This window comes from Podarcis bocagei (assembly GCF_964188305.1).
Source record: "Podarcis bocagei genome assembly, chromosome: 8".
In the NCBI taxonomy this organism is placed as follows: Eukaryota; Metazoa; Chordata; class Lepidosauria; order Squamata; family Lacertidae; genus Podarcis; species Podarcis bocagei.
In genome coordinates, this window is record NC_138133.1 from 18,233,406 (window position 1) to 18,251,513 (window position 18,108).

Here is an 18,108-nt window from a genome sequence, read left to right on the forward strand (position 1 = left end):
CACAGTGGATGATCTGTAAGATCAAATGACTCTCCACCCACTAGGGACTCAGAAAATCTACTGACCGGTTTCTTTATCATTCATTTCTACCTTGCTTCATCAAAAGGTGTTTCCTCCCTTTACTTGGCTGGAGAATTGCATTGCAAGATTTCAAGCAATTTTATATAAACCTGCGCTGGTAAAAATGGGTCGCCTGATGTCATTGTGATATCAAATGATTGACAAGTGGGTGTTGCTGTCAGACTTGGTTTGCTGGAGATGGAGGAGATAATGATCTAGCCTGCCAGCTTGGTCCAGTTTCCCACCTCTGACTTCACACACACATACACACACACACACACACACACACACACACAACCTTCCATCCTCTCAACAATTACAGTCCCACAGATACATTCACCAAAGACCATAATACAACACTGACAACCTAAGAAAATAAGGCTAATGTTACTTTAATCTATGATCCCACCCCAATAAAACCTCATGCTGCCCATTCATAGAGTCACATACATCATCTGATAACCTGCTTTCTGTTAATGGGGCTCTTTGGTCCAGATTGTACAGCTGCATTTTTGGGAGAGGTCCCTCTGGAGATGGAACATAGCTCTGAGCACATGTGTCAGGAATGTGCCCCATCTCCCAGAGCACAGCAGAAGAGTCAGCCTCTGAAATTGAGCTAAGTGAGCAAGGAGCTTACTCTGCCACTGAGAGCTGTCTGCCTGAGTTTAGAGAAGACAGTCTGCCCCTCCCCCAGGCAAGACACTGTTAGCTCCCAAGGAGAGGAAGAGTTGGAAGTTGAACAAAGCATTGCCAGGCAACCAGCAGATAAGCCAGAATTGGAGGATGTGTCTTCTGCAGTCCCAGGACAAGGAGGTTAGAGAAGCTCAGAGAGCAATGGAAGGGAAGGAGAAGAAAGGTGGGGTTTTGGCATCCTTCCTGTTGGGGGAGGGACGGTGAGTCAGATTGAGATCATTATAACATGATTTTCATGGAGAAGTCCCACATTCGTTCCCTGGTATTTCCAGTTAAAAGATGCAAGTTTTGAGAAAGCTTGCTGCCTGAGATTCTAAAGTGTAATTGCCAGTCAGAAAAAGAAAACAATACTAGACTATATCAGGAATGGAGAGCCCATGGTCTTCCATATGTTGTTGACTACAATTCCCATTATCCCTGAACACTGGCTACGAAGACTGAGAGTGTTAGGACTTGGAGTTCAGCAACTTCTGGAGGGCATGAGAGTTCATCCCTTGGCTTGATGGACAAATAGTTTGACTTGGTGTGAAACAGCTACATAATTTCTCATAGCCTTAAAGAGAACTGTGAAGTGATTGATTATGGAGCAAATGGATAGGGAGCACTTCATGTATTGAGTGTCTTGGGTCATCATTCCACTTACTGATATAAAAGGAAATAACTGAGAGCAGATATCTGTATGTCATATTCTATCTGTCTGGGTATGAAGAGTAATGATACGGAAGATGATAATGTTCAAGTTATAGCCCTAAATTTAATCTCTAAGGTACCATTGAAGTAACGGAAAAACAAGGCCCAGTGTAACTGGTAGGGATGAAGGAATCTGATAATTTCAGTTTCTCTTTTTTGCCTCCTAAACTTACATTTCTACATTTTTGCCTCCTAAACTTACATTTCTACTTCAGTTTGTGATTTTTGCCCCCACAAGAAAATGTCGTCAGCAGCATTTTAGTGCACAGGGCACACACTTCTATATACAATTGTGCCTAACATGCACACTTTTGCAAAGCAATTTATATAATTTAATGCACTTTTGTAAGTTATTTCCATTAATACATGCATTTGCATGCCCAGGTAATGTGACATGCTGTTGTCATAACACAAGCAAACAATGAAAAACCACAGACAAGAATTTTTGGATTTGAATTAGGCCACAACTTTATTGATTACAGATGTGAGATTTGACTTGGCATTGGGTATCACCCATACTAACCCAGACCCTCCAAGTGTCCCTATTTTCCAGGGGCATCCCTGATTTAGAGAAGCTGTCCTGGTTTCTGATTTGATCCTGGAATGTCCCACTTTTCCTTAGGATGTCCCTATTTTCTTTGGATAAATGTTGGAGGGTTTGGAGTTATCTATCCCCAGAGCCGTCTGAAGGCAATCCTGTATAGGGAAGTTTTTTAAATGTTTTATTGTGTTTTTATATGTCGGAAGCTGCCCAGAGCGCCTGTGGCAAGCCAGTTGGATGGGTAGGGTATAAGTAGTAAAATTATCATTATGGAATGGGACGTCCCTATTTTCATCAGATAAATGTTGGGGAGTATGCTATCCAGCCCACATGTTGGACATTTACCAGTGATCAAACCTGTTGAGGGAGATGGGGATGAGAAGCAGAGACAAATGAAAGGATGCAACCTTGAGTTGAGAGAGGGAGGGAGATCCAAAAGGTGACTGCGGTGCCAGGTGAGGGGGCAGGCCAGCTTATATGGCTGAGGAGAGGACCTGAGTGAAGCCTCCCTCAGGAGTCCCGGTCAGCTCCACCCCAGAAGCTGCGCCTGTGATTGGCTAATTTTGTAGGAAGGCCAACTTGAATTCCCCTGGCCAATGGAAAAGGTGGTAATATATCCCATTGGCCAGAAGATGGTGGAGGGGCTGTGATGAATGAGTGGGGATTTGTATTTAAATTTTACCCAAGCTTATGCATTTTTGTAGCACATTACTTGTTTGAATAATGGTATTGTGAAATTCAGAGAAGTTCAAATTTTGAAGGATGGCTCTGTTTTTGTGTATTATTTCAGAAAGTGTGAATTTGGTGGGTTCACCTTCACATACAAACTGAATTAACCCTCCCCCCAATTGCTAGTGCCTTTATTCTTGGACATGAGTGGTCTTGCCATAGGTATGGCAGGTATTGCAATGCTGTGCTGGTTCATATCCACATATAAGAACAGGAAAGGGCCCATCATTGTTTCTTGCTGCTTTTGTTTTACTGCTGTGATACCTTTCCCTGCGACTTTCTCTTTTAAGAGATCTATGAGTTATGCAGCATTGTCATTTACCATATTTACATATTTAATACTGCGGTCAAAACGTCCTATGGCAACTGATTGGATTATGCAAATAAGGGGTAGAACTGTTCCAGAACTCTGCCACTTCATAATTAGGGTGGGAGGTTGCAGGATTGTATGTTTCTTTATATTAAAAACTCATAGCGGGCTTTCAAAAAAATCAGTTTTGCAGGGACACGAATCCCTTGTAAAAGTGGAGGATGGTGGGGAGGTGAGATGCAATGACTTGGAAGGAAGCAAATTTCAATATTGTTTGTTGCCTGTCTTTAAATATTTTTTTGAAAATGAAAATGAAATGAAAAATGAAAGCTGTGCAGATGCTAGAATCAATGGCTCAGCTGGGAGTGGCACTGTATCATGATGTCATGTTGCTCCCGGGATGATTTTGGGTAAAAATAAAAACAAAAATATTATTTTTCACATAATGTTTTCACTCATCCTTTGAAATTTGGCTGGCCTGAATCCAGCACTGTTAAAAAGAAAACAACAAATCTCACACATAAGCAACTAGAGATAGGAGAGATATATAGCTTGGCCTTTTTTTCCTGAAATGCTAACTCTATTTGCATCGTGAAGCCCTTTTCTTTCCCCCTCCCATATCCCCACATAATGCCTGAAGGCTGTACTGTTCAGGAGCAGACCTACCACTTCTATTATTGTGCAAACTGGGCCAAAGTCCCTTTCATAGCAGCTAATTAGGACTTGCACTCTACCTGGGAGTGAATGAAAAGGAAATCATTGCTGAGCAGTTTTTGCAAGCTCTGCAGATGCACTTTGAGAATCCCCATTGGTTGAGTAACTCTGTTTATTTGTAAGTTGACGCTTGTGCGTTTGTGTGCTATTTTTCTAGAAAAAGAGATGCCGGAACTCACCCTGAACGCCTCTGTTGTTCTCTTTTAATGCCAACGGTACCCACCTGAGAGAGGCCAGAACTGAGTTCTGGTGAGTTCCAGCTGGAAAAAAAGCCAACAAACACACACATATTTCTAGAATATATTTGTTTAGATTTCATTCTGTAAAAGAATCACTCTAAATGTGAGGGGAAACCAAGAGCTCATTTTCTTAGCACACTGGTTTTGGTTTGTGCTGGTACTGCAAATTGAAATCACTTACAGCTTGTGTGTGTGCTGCATATAATCAGCCTCCCCCAGACAGGTATCCTTCATATGCTTTAAACTACAACTCCAATCAGCCCCAGTCAGCATAACCAATGGACCAAGATGATGTAAGCTATAGTCGAAAGCCGTGGTTCCCAACATGGGGCACACGCCCCACGGGGGGGGGGGGGGACAATTTGATTTTTAAGGGGGGCAATTCAAGAATGAGTTATTAACCATTGATGGCCTTTTAGGGTTCCGACACATGAATAGAAGTTCACTTTTTAATAATAAGAAATACCGTATTTTTCGCTCTATAAGATGCACCAGACCATAAGATGCACCTAGTTTTTGGAGGAGGAAAACAAGAAAAAAAATATTCTGAATCTCAGAAGCCAGAGCAACAAGAGGGATCGCTGTGCAGCGAAAGCAGCGATCCCTCTTGCTGTTCTGGCTTCTGGGATAGCTGTGCAGCCTGCATTAGCTCCATAAGATGCACACACATTTCCCCTTACTTTTTAGGAGGGGAAAAGTGAGTCTTACAGAGCAACAAATACGGTATATGTCATGGGGGGGGGGCATTAGGATTTTAGAGATGCTTAGGTGGGGCATGGCCAAATAAAGGTTACGAACCACTAGTCTAAAACATCTGGAGAGCACTGGGTTGGGGGAAGGTTGTTGCAGTGGCACTGGCACCCCATAGCATAACTGCCAGGTGGCTGAAAGACCACTGAAACCCAATACTATTCTCTGAAACTGACCCAGGAGACAGGATCGGGACCATTGTAAAACAATGTCTCCAATACCAACATTAAAGAGTTGGCTAAGGAGGGTGGTCAATGGTATCAAAAGCCAATGAGAGATCAAGTAAGAATAACAGTCATGCTTCCTTGTCCTCTTGATAAAGGCAATCGATCTGTGCCACCAAGGCCAGTTGAGTCCCATCAACAGGCCTGAACCCCAATTGGAATTGGTCGGGATAATTGGTTTCATCCCAGAGTACTTGTTACTGCTGCAGCACGACCCTCTCAATCAATCAATTTTCCCAGAATGGTGTTATTTGTGACCAGGAGGCAATTGTTACAAATCAATGGATCTCAGGTGGGATTTTTAAAGAACTGTTGCTTCTTTAAAGCCAGTTAGAACCACTCCCTCCTGCAAGGATGCATAGACCACATCCTGAATGATGATAGCATAACAACAACAACAACCCTAAAATATTTTAAAATAACTAAATCCCAACAAACAGGGTCAAACAACTGTTGATATCAACTGTAGCAGAAGGACACTCAAGGTACCTGCCATTAAAAACTTTTTTTCAAATTCATCCTTAGTAATATGGCACCAGACTAGACAAAGGATAGTTGTCAAGTCTCTCTGGATAGTCTGGGAAACTACCATTCTCATTACTGTCAAAGATGGGAACACCTGCAGCAGGGACTCATATGGTCTTGATAATAAGCAGGCAGGCTCAGACGCAAGAAGCCAGACCTTCAGATACCCCTGCTCTAGGCATCATCAATGACACCAGCAAGAATGTGATGGGACCCAATGTGGAACAGGATGAATCTCTAGTGTGTGTGTGTGTGTGTGTGTGTGTGTGTGTGTGTGTGTGTGTGTGTTAAAATAAATAAATAAATAAGCATATTTTGAGCTCACTGCAATTGGAGTCAAGGGGAGTTGGTCCATCATAGCCATAGGGGTGAGAATCCTGTTTTGCTTTTTTTTTTTTTTTAAAGTAGTTTACATTCCCAGGAAGCTGATGTTTTTCAGTCAGGAAGAATTTGTTCCCTTGCTCTGTACTGTACTGTTCCAGAATAAATACCTGTTTAATTGTCTTCTCATGCTATTCCTCCATCACAAAAGAGGTATCGAAGCACAACAATTATTGTAGAACTTGGGAAACTTTTCTTAGACCTCTTGCATCTTAGAAAGGAGGCTGGGGTGAGGGAGCGCATAATGAGATCCACTGTGGGGAAGTCAAGGAACAATTTGCAAGCTGGAGCTGTGTTAGTGCCTATCCTGCTGAAATCATGGAGTCTATAGAATTAAATCAGTTGCATGACCCAGTTACAAAACTCACCCAATAAAGACTCTGCAAAGTGTTTTGTTTTGTTTTTCATTTCTTGCTAGGAGCACCAACTCAAGTGAGTACACAAAGCTGGACTTAATTGAGACAATATCCCTACAGAAGATGAACTTCTCTAGCAGAGTCTGTGGTGATCACAGCTCACCCAAGTCAGATGACAAAAGCTGGATGTCAGAAAAGTCACAATGTATGGATGGGCAAGGCCTGGGGCTCCCCAAACAAGGTTGTTAAGCACCTGGTAGGGCACAATACATGGGAAAGCTGTGTTTGGCTTGATGGGTCACTGGAGCACTGTGTCTAGTTATGGGCACTGCAATCTAAGAAGGATATTGACAAGCTGGAACCTGTGCAGAGGAGGGTAAACAAGATGATCATGGGTGTGGAAACCAAGCCTTACGAGGACAGTTGAGGGAGTTGGTATGTTTAGCCTGGAAGAGAAAAGACTGAGAGGAGATATGATGTTGTTGTTGTTTAGTCGTGTCCCACTCTTCGTGACCCCATGGAAGGGGCTTGAATAACTCAGAGAAGCTATGAGCTATGCCGTGCAGGGCCACCCAAGATGGACAGGTCATAGTGGAGAGTTTTGACCAAACGTGATCCACCTGGAGCAGGAACCGGCAAGCCACTCCAGTATCCCTGCCAAGAAAACTCCATGGACAAAGATAACAGGAGATATAATAGCCATCTTCAAGTATCTAAGGGGCTGTCACATGGAAGATGGAGCAAGCTTGTTTTCTCCTGTTCTGGAGGCTAGGACCCAAACCAATGGCTTTAAGTTAAACGAAAGGCAATTCCCGCTAAACATCAGGAATACTTTCCTGACAGTAAGATAGCTGTTCAATAGTGCAATGGACTCCCTTGGAGATTTTTTAGCTGATTTTGGATGGCTTTCTGTCATGGATGCTTTAATTGAGATTCCAGTGATGTAAGAAGTTGGACTAGTTGGTTCTATTATTGCTACCCCTGGTCCCCTCCCAAACTGGTGGGTCGAGCTTGCTGGAACTGATAGCAGTTGCAATCTAAAACTTCTGGAGGGCATCAGATTGGGGGAGGGCTGGTGTGTTTGTGTTTGTGTTGCTATGAAGCCACTGAAGTGCCTTATAGTAAGCTATGATAAGTTTTTTACTTACATGTTGGACGTGGGACTAAATGGATTAAAAGTCACAATTAATAGGTACAAAATTGAAGGTATTGAGACTGCTCTCCTACCTGGGAGAAAGACCCAATGAATTCACTGGAGCTTGATAGATAAAACTTTATTCGCATTAGCCAATGGCCGTAGCAACAGTAAAACATTACAGTATACACAGAAAAGGAAATTTGATATAAGAGCACAATTTAAACTCCTGAATCAGCAATCAGTTAGTGGCCCTTGTTCTGATTGCCCCTGCTATGAACCTAGCAACCTTTGCTCTTATCTGCTCATTTTGATCTGATAGAAGAAAGAACATTGTGGCAGTAGTTGAGCACCCTGGGATGGTTAGTATGAGTGGGGTGATGATCTCGTTCCTCAGGTCTTTATAGAGAGTACAAGACGGGAGGACGTGTGCCGCTGTTTCGGTGCTACCATCTACACAGGGGCAAAGGCGTTTCTCAGGTGGGATCTTTTGGAATCGAACCTCAAGTACCCCAGATGGCAAAACATCCAGTCTTGCAAGTGTAAAAGCATGTCTGTATTTTGGGATGATAAGTTTGTGCAGATATGGAGCCAGAGAAGAAAAAAGGAGAGGTGGAAAATGAATATACCAAGGGCAGAATATCCTTATAGTGTCCAGGTTGTTCTGACGCTCGATATCTTTTAGACGTTGACCAATTAGGCTGTTTGCTTTAGTAGGGCCCATACTCAGTAGGTGTTGTGGGGATAGGCCACAAGAGTGAAGTTTTTGATAGACGGTTTTAAGCCAGGCACTTTTATGGAAGTCTTGAAGTACTAGGGATAGTAAACAGGGGGATTTGAGGATTTGGAGCTTACTTCAGAGCAGACATGCTTAGTGTTGAACTTAAATCTATTTCTATCCCCTGCTGTAACAACAAAACAAAGAAAGATGAGGACAGTTTAAGAAAACCTCTCCCAGAAAGAAGCAATCCCTCCTCTTCTCCTCCAACTCATAACCTATCTGATCCTATTATGGACACTTCCTTAATGGTCCTGACAAAGTGTCCATCCCTTCATGGGGAGATGGGCTGATTGCTCTCAATACCATATATTTCTCCAGACTTCAAGTTAGGTTGGAAATACTTCAAAGGGAGCATGCCTTTCTGCATCTACCAAGCTCAAGATGATGTAATCTTGGTGAAAGCAAGCCTGCAGATTTTGAGTGAGAGACCGACTAAGAAATCAAGACAGCTGAAAGTAAGCTCTGGAAGCATGGTGGTGAATAGCTGGCACTCTCCTAATCACTGGTGAGGCAGTGGATTTGGCTACCCATTGAAGTGCTTATGTTGTGTTTCCACCTATGTTCAACCTGTAAATTTGTAAATGAACTCAAAAACCCCAATAAACTGCTGGTGATCTGTTGGGACCAGGGGAGACCAAACCTGGGTAAACTCCATTTCTTTGTTGCTTTTTCACAGCTCAAAGAAGTAGGGAAAAATTAATACCCTCTGCCTATAGCATGAGTCTGTGGCCTTCTAGATATTGTTAGACTCTCCCATCAGCCCCAACCAGCATGGAGAATGGTCGGCTGTGATAGGAATTGCCGCCATGAATTGCCGGGCAACCCAAGCTACAGTCAGTAGGCTAGGGTGACAAAAGAGGGTTAGAATCAGGGCTTTTTCCCCATCTGGAACTTATGGGAACTTAGTTCCGGCACCTCTCAGGTGGTCGTCATTGCCATTATAAGAGAACAAGGGAGGCGTTCATGGTGAGTTCCGGCACCTCTTTTTCTAGAAAAATAGCACCGGTTAGAAACATTATAGGTTAATGAAAGCAGATCTTACTCATTATTTTGTTATGTTGAAAATGATACCAGAACACATTCGGCATATATTCTTAGTCAAATGCGTTAGGAGGAATTGCAACCCTTTCACTGGTGTTTGATACCATCAAAGAGCAGCATTTCTTTGTATGCATGTTGTCCTGTCAAATCCAGTGTTTATGAAACAACCAAGGAATCTCCCTGTCTCCCCCTCAACCTCACAAAAATAGTGGTAAATGAATATATATGAGCAGGGCTTTTCTGCATTCTGCATTGAATTAACTGGAATTTGTTTGTATTATACAGTAGGCAAATGATACATACGTAATTATTTTGAATAATTCCTTCTGATTCTGTTAGGCATGAAACCCTACTCCAGTTTTAAAATGATGTCCAGTGCTTCCTATCATCCTTGTGCCTCTCCAGATTGTTGTTGTTGTTGTTGTTGTTCTTACCCCCTCCAAATTATGTTTGTTTGTTTGTTTCTACACCACCAATCTGCCTGGGTAGCTCCAGTCACTCTGGGGGGCTACCACCCAAAAAATAATAAAATAATAAAAAACACAAAACACAATAGATTCAAATCTGTCTTTGCAAGCTGAGAAACTAGAAACATTCTGCTTCAATGAAAGGTAGGGTTCCCTGACTCTTCAGTCCTAGTTAGAATGTGTGCAATGCAATTCTGGACCTGTACAATATATGCATTGGAATATGCTTTTTAAAAATAAAATAAAATTAGGCAGCAGTGTGTGGATGTTAAAAGGTGATAGGAGGTCCTAACTCAATACCGATGCAGAAAAAATAACAGTTTAAATGGGAATATCTTTCCTTTCTGAACTTCCCCTCTAGAAAAATCTGTCATAGGCAACACATTCCTACAGTTGGTCTTGTATTTTTTAAAATAATAATAATAATTGGCTGCTCTTTGTGTTCCCAATTAAGGGTTTATTAATTTTAAGGCAAAGGCAGATGCTGGTAAGCATTATTAAATCTAATTTTAAAAGATACAGTTCAGCTTTCTGTTGACACTAGAGCACGCACATTTGCTTTGAAGTTCTAATTGGCTGGAGTTTCTAGTTTCCTTTCCAAATTCTCTCAATCTTCACACATGAATATGGTGATGGCAGAAGGGTAATTATGTATTTATTTTTGAATGAGCAAGAAACACAGCCTCCTAAAAGTCTCTGCACTATATGTGGGTAAGGACGAAGGAGAAATTTGTATAGTTCATACTGTAATCTGAACACACAACATTCACACAGATCCTCATTTTATGATGCAGTTCTCCAACTAAAACCCACTTTTTAAAAGTGTGTGTATTAGGGAAATATACCTATATTAAATAAAAACAATTGTATAAAAATATTGTAGTGGCCAAACTGGAGTGGTGGTTTGACACATATTCTCTCAGGGAGAAGGAGAAGATTTCAATAATTGAGGAGGGGAGGGGAAAGTATTCTCAGGAAATTCTGAGAAATGTTTTTCAGTTAATACTAAATGAAACCACATTTTAGTTCATACTGGAAAAATAAAGGCAGTAATGGGCTCAGAGAGGAGGACTGTAAGGAGAAGTGAAGTCTGTTGTTTTGTTTTCCATTGAAATGAAAATAATATCAAACAATAATACAACTGGATCCACTGATCACCAAAAATTATCCATAGGCAGTGAAATTTGGGTTTAAAGGAAAGTTCTAGTATTGTTCTTTTAAATTAACTAGTTAATAATTGACGGTTAATTAGTTAACAGGCAATTAACTAGTTTTCATCAAATAGTAATCCAACAAAAGGAAAGCTAAGGGAAACAAAAGCAGTTCTAACCAGATCCGGTGACGGGCAAGAGAGGAGCACTCTCCAGCCATGTCATGATTTAAATTTGTATGGCCACACCCCCAACCAGTGCTGATTGGACAGCGGGGCCACCCCTGGATGGCACATCACTGGCATAGCACGAGGGGGGCTTCAATCTCCGCAACCCACTGGATCACTGATGGGGCCCAGATGCCCAGCCACAACTCCTCCCACCAGAAAAGGTAGGCGGACTTGTGGTGGTACAACTGCCTGGGGGAGAATTGGGCTTCAATTCTAGACCCATTATACTCCCAGTACCTGTCTACTCATAATAATAATAATAATAATAATAATAATAATAATAATAATAATAATAATAATAATAATAATAATAATTATTATTATTATTATTATTAATTGATATCCTGCCCTCCCCAGCCAAAGCCAGGCTCAGAGTGGCAAACAACAGTAAAAATAGTACAGTTTGCATAAAATCACAGTCAATTAATTGAAATACATTCTAAAATCAATTCAGAATCAAATTAATGGCAACCATTGGGCTAGAGTTCTATGAGGATTGCAGAAGGAGGGAGGAGGTCAGACTGTGTCTTGGCCAAAGGCCTGGTGGAATAGCTCTGTCTTGCAGGCCCTGCAGAAAGAAGTAAGTTCTGTTAAGTTCTGTGGGACTTGCAACCAGGTAAGTGCGCACAAAACTGCAAGCAAAAGTGGGGCAATTGGATGTGATTTAAGTTCTGCTGTGGCAACAGACAGGGAGATCTGTCAGGAGGAGGGCACTCACGTTCAGAGAAAACACATGCTTCCTCCATGAATGCCTGCAGACCACTCAGCAGATGAAGATGTTGCACCCGAGAGGTTACAAATCCACTTTGAGCCTCTCTGATAAAAGAATTCCAGAGTTGAGACGCACTGCAACCTCTCTCCTCACCCTCCCAGTTCTGGCAGTGAAAGTATACCCAGCTAATCTTAAACCTTGTTGTGGTACACATGGAGGCAAGTTCATAAATATACCGGGTTTGTATACCTCACCATAATCTTGCATTGGCTGTGTAGAAACATTAATTCAAGAGTTATAATCATCGCCACCATTTTCATGGGATGCACTGGCTTTTTATCTTAAGCAAGATTAAACTGACTCTTGCTAGCATTAAGAATTTGAGGAGTGGGAGGCGGGAGAGAACTTGAGCCTTGAGGATATTTAACATGAATCCTATACATTAAGCTAAAATGTTCAAGTAAACCTGCTAATCCCAGAGGCATGACAACCGTGCATTATTGCTAAAGCTCTTATTCATGCCATAATGACTTGAGAACATTTATTTTTAAACAAGATACAGCCTGCGTGTCATGTTGTCTTACCTCCCCCCCCCCCGAAGGCTAGTAGTTATTTGGATTAGCTGTGCAAGCACATATCACTATGTCTTTTGTGATGTGCTTAGCTGTAGACATCCTTTACCTCGGGTTCCTTCCAGGCAGTTCTTCTGGAGACAGCTGACTGCAACAAGGTGGCCCCTATCCTCCACTGTACTCCACAAATATATTCAAGTAGGACATTCTGCAGAGAGGAAACAAAATGCCTATATTATTATTAGATTTTAGTTTTGCGTTGATTCTTGTACAAAGAAATTAATGATAGATTTAAATGAGATAGCTTTAAAACTACACAAATTCAAGTTAGCAATCCTTTAAGAAAGCAAAGCTTTCTTTTCAAAAATCACACACACAAAATAATGCAAGAGACATAAGAGGAACCACTCAAGTATGAGAGAGTCAAGGGTCAAAGTTTTCCCTTTAGAAAGCCAGGAAAGAATCAGAGTCTGTCCCAGAATAACAAACAAGGCGGCAACCGTTGTCAGTTTTGGTTCCCAAACCCAATTAGTGATGTTGTGGGAGCTTGCCTGAACCTGGCTCAGAAGCAAAGCCCAAGCTTTTGAAGATCTCCATTAAAACAGGAAGTGAGCATCCCACCTCCTGAAATTTCTTTTCTGACTCAGATCAAAATCCCACTTCCAATGCCTGCCTCTAGCATTCCCCTGCCTCTTCCACCCCAGCTTCTCACAAACACTCCTTCCCTTCCCTTCTCCTTACCTAGTTGACTGGCAGGGTGCAGGTGTGGTGGCAGCAACAGGAGAAGGGAGAAAGAGAGAGATTTTTCTTCCCCACCCCTCCATCCTTCCATTGTTCCACATAAAGGAGACTGGATGCAGGAGGGGTTAGTGGAAAGTAGTTCCCGTGGCAGAGCCTCCAAATGTTCTTATTTTCCAGGGACAGCACCAGATTTACAAAAGCCATCCTGGTTTCTGACTTGATCCCAGAATGTCCAGCTACACAAATAATAGAACATTCAACATTTTAAAAGCTCCCGTATACAGGGCTGCCCTCAGATGTCTTTTGAAGGTTGTATAGTTGCGTGTCAAGAGCCCGTAACCAACCCCTCATTGAAATGAAACACACAGGACACAAATATTATGTTAATGTTATTGGGCAAATTTTGGCCACAACTTTATAGATAACAGAATGTGAGTGGTATTGGCTTAGGCATTGAATGCCCGTTCTGCAGGGAGTCCAGTAAGGGTAAACCACCAGAAGGGGGAGCAGACCAACTTGAGCTCCCCCAGGTGTTCCTGTCGGGGTCGTGTCATAGTCCTAGACCTGGCCCAGGCTTCAGACAATCCTGCCCCCAGATTCCTTTAACAGAATAACCTTAAGCTTGGAGGGGCAGGTGATGGCCACCTCCTCTCCCCCATCAAAAGGTCAAACAATGACTAGAGGTGAGCCAAGAGGAAGCCTTCCAGCTCCCGCCTTGGTTTAAATTGTCCCGGCCACACCCCCACCAGCCAGCAGATTGGCTGGATGGTTGCTGATGCAGCTAGGATCCCCTGGGCAATGCGGGACTTCGTTCCCACCCCCAGGGGAGAGTGGGTGGCCACGCAGTCCACCGTAACTCCTCTCCACAGTGAGGTGGAGCGGATTTACTGTATCTCCTTAACTCGGAGGGGTCGCGAAACTCCGTAACCCCCAACATTTTTGCAATGAAAATGGGGACGTCCTAAGGAAATGCAGGACATTCAAGGGTCAAATCAGAAACTGGGATGGTTTCTGTATATCTGGGACTGTCCCTGGAAAATAGGGACACTTAAAGGGTCTGCGGTTGGGGTGAGAACATAGCCCTGTGTGGCGTTTGCCCTCCTAGGTGGGTCAAAAGGAAAGGGTTAAATGAGTGTGAAGTGATTGGCCAATGGGAACCCAAGGGGGGGAGTTAGAGTTAGAGTTGAAGTTGTTTGGAAGTCAGTTGGGTGTTGGAGAAGGAAGAGGGAGGATAAGTCTGTGGGTTGGTCGAGTTCTGATGTGAGAGAAACTGATAGGAGGAGTCAGATAGACAGTTGGGATAATCAGTTAGCAGTTATTAGGAAGGTATAGGCCAGTATAGAAACTAAGGATAAGAAACTGTCAAGAAAATTAACTGAAACCATAAACTTGTTCATGCTTATAAAATAAACTTAATTATTTGTTTTAATGTTAACAACTGTCTGGACTCTGTGTGTACCTGAGAGACACATTGGTTGGTGGCAGCGGGGAAGTGATCATAGTGGTGGCACAGGGATCAATAGACTGTCAAACGTCCGGGGACCCTGTGTGATCGCTGCACCCTGTTTCACACACTCCTTATAGGGAAGGCATCCAAGGATGAATTGTTATACTGGGTGGTGTGGAAGGACACAACCATCTCATGGAGCTTAGGTGGGCATCCTATCTTGTGAAGAGTCCTTTTCGGCAGTAGTATCTGTTGGTGTAATGTCTTATGTATTGAGCACATTCCCCACATCTGATGTTGAGAGATAAGAGAGCAGGTGCACTGGGAAATCTGGGAAATAGGGACACTTGGAGGTTCTATATATGTTCAAGGCCCTTTCTCATGAATGCCCAATCCAAGTCTGCAGGGAAGGATGGGTGGTTTGACCAGTGGGCATGTTGAGGTTTGGAGGTGTGGCCAGCAGCTGACTTCCTCCCCATATATGTAGTGAATTAATGAGGGGTGGTCAAGAAGGTGGTTTCTGCATGTGCTGTAGAGGGAAGTGAGGGGCAGATGGAGCTCGTCAACTTGGGAAGGTAGCTCATCTAGGAGAAGGAAAACTCTAATCCTAAACCACCACTGCCTTCTGGAACATCTTCAGGAGAAGAAGAGGCTAAGGAGCAAACAAATCCCAAGTGGTGTCCCTAAGATGGTTGGATGGTGCCTTGTAAGCCTCCTTCCCACAAATTATGCAGCCAAGCTAGTGCCAGACGTATTGCTCTGCTTTCCTTTGGACCACATCAGCCAAACAGAGAGTCAGGTCTTGTTATCTGGGCAGCCGAAGACCTCCAAACACGCTGACCAAGCTTGCACTCGGTGGAGGTCACTTAGGTGCAGCTTCACCCTTAGAGGCACTCTGTACTGTCTCTTGAGATAGATGGATGTGTCAACAGTGTTTGAATACACTTTTTAAATTCTCTATATGCAGCCATAATAAATAGTTTTAACTTTCGCAGTCATCCATACAAAGTACCCTTCTTTTTGTTTTATCTACCAACAGTATTAAAAGAGAAGCAAGAAGTAGATCTCCTTCACTAATTGAGAAGTTGTGCCATCTAGTGTAAAGGGAGAGGGAGAGACTGGCCATTTATTTCCTCCCCCCTTTTTCTTTTAGTTGCAAAAGCAACTGATTAGTCTTATCTGCACATATATCTTTCTCATTTTTATCTAAGAAATGATGGTTATGAAGTTTACACAGGGAATATCTAAATTCCTTCTGCCAATTATTTTTGTCAAACTCCAGTAGGAACAAAAACATGTTCCAATTCAGGCAAAATTTGCAAATTGATTTTTTTTTAATTTTTTTGGTAAATTGGTGCTTTCATTCTGCTTCAACAGTGATGCATCTAAATTACCTTCTGGATAAATCGGAGGACTGAAAAATCCATTTTTACCTTCCCTGTAGAAATGCATGTTTGTACCATAAGCGAATAATTTATTTTTTTATCATTGTCTCATAAAACTGGGATTTAATTCCAGGCTCTGACAAGTTTATGAATCCTCATAAATATTAGGAAAGAATTGGAGATGCATGCGGTGTTTAAGGAGAATGATAGAGTTGCAAGGTTAATTTGCATTGCAGACTGAAACAGAATCTCCGGGTGACAACAGATTATTTGAGTGTTGTTTAAATCCAAATGGCTATTACCTATACTTTAGCATCCTGTTCTTCCCATCGTGCAGAATGAGCGGGTGATTCTTTATCTAGATTATTTATTTTTTAGCCTGATAGCTGGAAGTAATTGCGAAGGTAAGGGCTGAAGAGAAAATTTGGAAGTTGCAATGTATAAAGGTGACATATACATGCCATTTACATTACATTTTGCCTCCCGCACTGATCAACACTGCATCCTAATGGGAGTCTAAAAACCAGCTCCCATCACTGTTGCTTCAGAGAAACAAATATACTTATTGAGCAGGGAGGAGAAGGAAGTTTGGAAACAACCTCTGTCCTTCCAAGTCAACAATGTACCATTTAGCTCCCCAAGAACACTTTATAACAGCCAGCTGCAAAACTCAAATTTCTGTCTCTGCGTGGATTTTGCAGGTAGAGAATAGCTAGGAGCTACTTCAAGGCAAATAGGGTGTGTGACACAAATCCATTAACTTGAAGTAACCACCAGCTATCAAGCTGTACAAAAGGCTAGAGGGAGTGGCCCATTTTGTATTACTAAAGAACATGTTTGGGTCTTTATAATACTATGGCTAGATTCAAATACATACCCATGCTTACCCACAATGAATTCTGCAATGAGGTATGGGTGCATGTCATCTTTAGTGTGACATGTCCATATTCACAAAGGCCCAATGTGCTCAATACTTTTCTCTAAAATAGGAGGGAGGAATGCTTCATTCAGCCCTCTGTCCATATTAGTTTAGTGGGACACAGGTGGCGCTGTGGTCTAAACCACTGAGCCTCTTCGGCAGTTTGAATCCACATGATGGGGTGAGCTCCTGTTGCTCTGTCCCAGCTTCTGCCAACCTAGCAGTTCGAAAGCATGACAGTGCAAGAAGATAAATAGGTACCGTTGGGGTGGGAAGGTAAACAGTGTTTCCGTGCGCTCTGGCTTCTGTCACGGTGTTCCGTTGCACCAGAAGTGGTTTAGTCATGCTGGCCACATAACCCGGAAAGCTGTCTGTGGACAAATGCCATCTCCCTTAGCCTGAAAGTGAGATGAGCACCCCAACCCCATAGTCGCCTTTGACTGGACTTAACCGTCTAGGGGTCATTTACCTTATAAGCTTAGCAATAAATGAACATGCCCAAATTCACCTCAGATCAATATGAAAATAATCTGAGATCCCCCCCCCCATTCTTAAAAAAAAGCAGGCCTCAGACGAAGCCAAGCCAATCTGAGTGATCATAAAAATGTCTCACATCTCAATCAGTTCTAATGGCTCCCCATCTGCTCAATCCCCCTTCACTTCATATTTTCCCGTTTCATATTTCACTAGTCATGAGCTCAGTTCTCCACATTTCCACATCATTTTGCAATTTGTTTGAAAGTCCTTGTGAAAATTCACCACTGCTTTAGTGTGAATGCACGTAACATGTCATGTTGCTTAATATGCACATTTTTGCAAAAGAAATCCCCCTAAAATATGTGTATTTGTGTGTGTCCCCCACAATATATCTATTTTTATGTACAGTTTAGAACAGGGTTTCCCAAACTACTGTAGGACTACGATTCCCATCATCCCTGACCACTGGCTCTGATAACTAGGGATGATGGGAGTTGTAGTCCTACAGCAGCTGGAGACACAAGTTTGGGAAACCCTGCTTTAGAATAATAGATACAGTTTTATATGCACATACCTGGTTGGAGAACTGTGTTGCAAAATTTTAAAAAGTGTGAATTTTGAAGAATGACCATATTGTTTCACAAAAAGCAAATTAGGAATGGAATTGTGTTTCTCCCCCATTCCTATGTCAGGAGATGGTTGAAGGGAGGTTTTCCTTTTCTCTCCTTCCTTCTGTGTCACCCTGATTTATTTATTTTTCGAAGTAGCATCAGGATTCACTAAGCTCAAGGGATCCTAAGAGATGTTCTCCTAAGGGCTCCTGCAATTGCAAAATCTC

At 42.4% G+C, this 18,108-nt stretch overlaps 1 protein-coding gene across 1 annotated transcript in view; it reads right to left on the reverse strand.

Annotated features, from left to right (window-relative positions):
- The window catches only part of LOC308593616 (uncharacterized protein), a gene marked incomplete at its 3' end in the record, with an annotated part of 548,845 nt that overhangs the window by 380,459 nt on the left and 150,278 nt on the right, over window positions 1–18,108 (reverse strand). The window lies entirely within an intron of this gene.